Source organism: Sorex fumeus, unplaced genomic scaffold (assembly GCF_029834395.1).
Source record: "Sorex fumeus unplaced genomic scaffold, SorFum_2.1 ptg000250l, whole genome shotgun sequence".
In the NCBI taxonomy this organism is placed as follows: Eukaryota; Metazoa; Chordata; class Mammalia; order Eulipotyphla; family Soricidae; genus Sorex; species Sorex fumeus.
Window position 1 is genome coordinate 1,129,700 of NW_026606307.1, and position 5,301 is coordinate 1,135,000.

Sequence of the window (5,301 nt, forward strand, 5' to 3'; positions counted from 1 at the left end):
CACACAGACACACACCTGCACACCTGGACAAAAGTAGACATGCACAAACACACAACCAATACCACACATGCAGACTTATACAGAGAAACATGCACACTCTTGAACACACACATAGGCACAGACACACAGAGAAATGTTCACATAGAATACACAATGTACACACAAACATATACACGGGCACACGGAGAAATGTCGACACAGGGGACACAATGTACACACAAACATATACACAGAAACAAAGACACACATGCATATACACAAGCACACAAAAACTCATGTACATATGCACAGGTGCACGGACGTAAACACAGATATTAAGACAAACATAGCATAAAGATAGACACACAGGCACATACAGACCTGTATCCCAACACACTGTCACATGCAGACACAGACACGCACGCTGGCATATTCACAGACACAGATTGCTACACACAGGTATATACACAGACGTACACATATGCAAACACATAGACCTAGACACACGCACACAAAGATATAAACAAACACATGCACACAGTCACAGGAAAAAATATACACACACAGATCCACCTGCACACAGAGATATATCGACACAGATGTATACACAAAAACCCACACACGCAGAAACATGAACACATATGCCCACAAAGACTGACACATACCGACACACAATCATATACACAGGCACATGCACGTGCATACACACAGAGACACAGACACACACATGAACACAGATGTAGCCATACCCAAATAGCACACTTACAAACATAGAAACAGACTGAGTCTCATTTGCACACACACAGACACACAAACATATGTATACACAGACACACAGGCACACATATGCACCTACATAGACATAAAGACATATACTCAGATGAACACAGACACACAGACATACAGACACGGAGACATTTACACATACACAGAGACGTACACACAGACATAATTAAAGACACTCATAGGCAGACACAGAGAGGGAGACATACACAAGAATGAAAATACAGACACAGACATACACAAACATACAGACACTCATCCACAAGCCAAAACAGACACATGCACAAACACAGATATACAGATGCACACACAGACACACATGGACATATATACAAATGCAAATACAGACACACAGACATATGCACAGACTCAAACACTGTTCACATGCAGGCACACAGACACACGTGTGCACAGACACATGCACACATATATAACAGACATAGACAAACACCCACAAGCAAGTACACAGACACAGACATATAGAGATACACAAAAAAATTTATTAAAAAAAAAATGATAAAAAAAAAAAAAAAAAGAGGAAAGCCAGCCGGCCAGCCAGCAAGCCGGCAAGGAAAAGAGTACATCCTGAGGAGATACCGACAGGACCAAATAGAGAATTATATACATAAAAAAGCTATTTATTAAAAAAATAGGTTTATGAGAGGGAGGGAGGGAAGGAGGGAGGGAGGGAGGGAGGGAGGGAGAGAGAGAGAGAGAGAGAGAGAGAGAGAGAGAGAGAGAAGCCAGCCGGGCAGGCAAAGAGTACATCCCGAGCGCACACAGGACCAAAGAGGCAAAGCAGGGCCTGGATGTTGCTGGTGGAGCACGGGCACGGTTGGACGGACGGGTACGCACTCACTCCCTCCCGGGTCATGGTCTGACGGACCCGGGAGCACGAAAGTTTGTCAGTCTGTCCCTGTGCCTCCCGGTGATCCATCGTGAAAAAAAATTATTTAAAAAAATTATATAAAAAAAAAAAGAAAAAGAGGAAAGCCAGCCGGCCAGCCAGCCAGCCAGCCAGCCAGCCAGCCAGCCAGCCAGCCAGCCAGCAAGCCGGCAAGGAAAAGAGTGCATCCTGACTCATGGAATCGTGTCATAATGACTACATTAAAAAAAAAAAAATACGTGAGTTGATGTCAATAGGCAAGCCAGCAAAGCTAAGAAAGCGAGCAAGCAAGCAAGCGAGCTAGCAAGCTAGCAAGCTAGCAAGCCAGCAAGCTAGCCAGCCAACAAGCAAGCAACAAACAAGCAAGCAAGCGAGCGACAGAGTCCACCCTGAACACCGACAGAACAAAATAGAGAAGCAGGGCCTGGATAGGGGCGGTGGAGCATGGGCACGGGTGGAGGGATGGGTACTGGATGATGGTATGTCGCCGATCATGGTAAGACAGACACGTGAGCACGAAAGTTTGTCAGTCTGTCCCTGTCCCTCCAGCTTGTCCCTTCGTGAAAAAAATTAAAAAAAAAAAAAAAAGAGGAAAGCCAGCCGGTCAGCCAGCAAGCCGGCAAGGAAAAGAGTACATCCTGAGGAGGTACCGACAGGACCAAAAAGAGAAATATATATATATGTGTGTGTGTGTATATATATGTGTGTGTGTGTGTGTGTGATTTATTAAAAAAATTAATTTATGAGAGAGAGAGAGAGAGAGAGAGAGAGAGAGAGAGAAGCCAGCCAGCAGGCCGGCCAGCCAGCCAGCCAAAGAGTACATCCCGAGCGCCGACAGGACCAAAGAGAAAAGCAGGGCCTGGATCTGGATCTTGCTGGTGGAGCCACGGCACGGGTGGACGGACGGGTACGCACTCACTCCCTCCCGGGTCATGGTCTGACGGACCCGGGAGCACGAAAGTTTGTCAGTCTGTCCCTGTGCCTCCCGGTGATCCATCGTGAAGAAATTGATTTAAAAAAAAAAAAAAAAAAAAGAGGAAAAGCCAGCCGGCACAAGAGCACATCCTGAGTAGTACAGACAGGACAAAATGGAAAAGTTTTTTTTTTTTTTCTTTGCAAAATAGAAAAGCTGCGTGAGTGAGGTACCGGGAGGAAGGGAGGAAGCATGAAGTGGGTGTCGACAGGGAGGAATGCCCGTCCCTTGAAATCGGGGTGCAGTGTTCAAGGGCCTGGCGCAGTCACTTAGCTCGGGCCTCTTCTCCTGGTGCCGCCACACTCTCCGCCTCCCTCCCAGGGAAAGTGCTCTATGCTGAAGCCCCGTGGCACTGTTCCCCGGGCCACGCGCTCGCCTCCTCGCCCCCCACTGCCCCCCGCCCTTCCATGAACTCATTCGTGGACAATCCCTCAGTCAGGCAGGTCAGGTAGGTCCCGTTGGTTTCTTGAATTCAGAATGCCATCTCACTCCCCTTTGGACCCCAAATAGGAGTCGGCCTCCCACGCAGCACTCCCTCGGAGTTCTTCTCGAGAAAGGAAACCTCTGGGATTCCTCCCTCCCTCCCTCCCTCCCTCCCTCCCTCCCTCCCTCCCTCCCTCCCCCCCTCCAGAGACTCCCCCTCTCCCCAACCAACCCCTGGCGGCGCGGATGATGACTCGGACTACACGAATGATCGATTTATGGATTGATTTATTGATTTCTTGGGGTGGGGGTGGGGGTGGGGGTGGGGGTGGGACCGAAAGCCGGGCGTGCCTGTACTGGTCTAACCGGTTTCGAGGCCGAGTCCGTCTTCCTGTAGAGCCGGAGAGGGCGGGTGGACCACAACTCCCAGAGTGCTCCACGTCGTCGCCGCCGCCGCCGCCGCCGCCGCCGCCGCCGCCGCCGCCGCCGCCGCCCCAAAGGGGGGGGCGGGGGGGGGGGGGAAATGAATGAATGAATCAATGAATCAATAGATAGATAAAATAAAATCAAATAAAAATCAAGCAAAACAGAAACCAAAGGACTTTCTCAGAGAGCTGGTCATTGTCATACAGTCGCGCGCGCTCGACCGCTCAGGGAGTGAAATGAAAACAACTCCGCCGCCACCCCGACCCCGACCCCGACCCCGACCCCGACCCCGACCCCGACCCCGACCCCGACCCCGACCCCGATCCCGATCCTCGATCCGTACCTTACCGTACCTTACCGTGCCTTACCGTGCCTTACCGTACCGGTCTGTCCCCGCCCCTCCCCCTCCTGGAATACTGCCCGCAGGCGGCCTCCCTGCCGCCCCCTCCCCCACCGATGGGGGTGGGGAAGAAATAGAAAAGCGGCCACGAGGGGGCAGAAAGGTGCAGGAAGGGGAGGGGGGAAGGGAAAAAAAAGAGCTGCAGGAAGAACTAGAAAAAAAAAACAAACCAAAAAACAAAAGGCGCAGGAAGGACAGGGGGGAGGGGAGCCGCCAGTCGTCAGCCGCCGCTCCAAAGACAGGGGCGCCGGCCGGCCGGCCTGGAGATCCGAGTGCCAGAGGGACGGACGGACGGACGGACGGACGGACCCGACCCGAAGCGAGGCGAGGCGAGGCGAGGCGAGGCGAGGCGAGGCGAGGCGAGGCGAGGCGAGGCGAGGCGAGGCGAGGCGAAGCGAAGCGAAGAAGTCTGCGCAGGGATGGATCTCCAGCGGGAGGAGAGGACGTGCGAAAGTGATGCAGAGAACCTCAGGAGCGAGCAGAGCGCGGAGCGCAGAGCCTGGAGCCCCGGAGGTTGAGTAGCCGGAACAGCCAAGCGGAGGCTCGTTGAAATATAAAATGTACCAGGGAGGAAGAGGGAGAGGGAGACGGAGAGGGAGAGGGAGAGAGAGAGACAGAGAGAGAGAGAGAGAGAGAGAGAGAGAGAGAGAGAGAGAGAGAGAGAGAGAGGAAGAGGAGAGAGAGACGGGATTTCGGTGCTCGGTGGTGGTGGTGGTGGAGGAGGAAAATGGGCACTGGTGAAGGGACGGGACGGGGGCGGAGGGAGAGAGAGAGAGAGAGAGAGAGAGAGAGAGAGAGAGAGAGAGAGAGAGAGAGAGAGAGAGACGGGATTTCGGTGCTGGGTGGTGGTGGTGGTGGTGGTGGTGGTGGTGGTGGAGGAGGAGGAGGAGGAGGAAAATGGACACTGGTGAAGGGACGAGTGTTTCATCATTGCATGACTGAGATTTCAACCCGAAAGCTTTGTAACTGTTTCTCACGGTGATTCAAGAAATAAATTGATATTAAAAAAAAAATCCGGGTGGCTCAACCGGTCGACCTCGGGACGCAGCGGGGGCCAGAGTCCGGGGTGGGGGGCGCACGGATGGAATGGATGGTGAGAGTTGCGCGCGGGGGGGGGGGGGCGGGGGGGCGGGAAGGGTGGTGGGGGATGGGAGGGGACGTGGGGAAGGGTGGTGGTGGTGCGAGGAGGGGGGAGAGGGGGGGGGGGAGTCTTCTAATCAACCGCGGCGCCCAAGATCGCCGGTCATCTGGTCGACCCGCTGAGTTCCCACGGTCCACGGTCATCTGGTCGACCCGGCCGGACATCTGGTCGACCCGAGTGGTCGCGAAAGAGGAAGAGGAAGAGGAGGAGGAGGAGGAGGAAGGGGGGGGGGGGGGAGTCGTCTAATCAATCGCGGCGCCCGAGACCGCCGGTCATCTGGTCGACCCGCT